Raw genomic sequence first — 231 nt, 5'->3', positions numbered from 1 at the left:
CGGAAATTAATGAGCTTTGACTGTTTTATTTGTTTTTCGATAATTTTTTTTTTCTGGGATACATTTGTTGGCGATCACGTTCGTATAAGAAATCCGGATATTTTTGAAATGCAATATGCTTTAACTATTGCAACAATATATCTCGCATGATTGTATCCTGATGCATTCACCACTCTTACATTGCAGTTGTACAGATAAATGTATAAAAGTGTCTATATGGTTATATATTTA

This window comes from Penaeus monodon, chromosome 21, assembly GCF_015228065.2.
Source record: "Penaeus monodon isolate SGIC_2016 chromosome 21, NSTDA_Pmon_1, whole genome shotgun sequence".
NCBI classification, from domain to species: Eukaryota; Metazoa; Arthropoda; class Malacostraca; order Decapoda; family Penaeidae; genus Penaeus; species Penaeus monodon.
The sequence above is the reverse complement of the archived record's forward strand: the minus strand, read 5'-3'. Positions refer to the sequence as shown.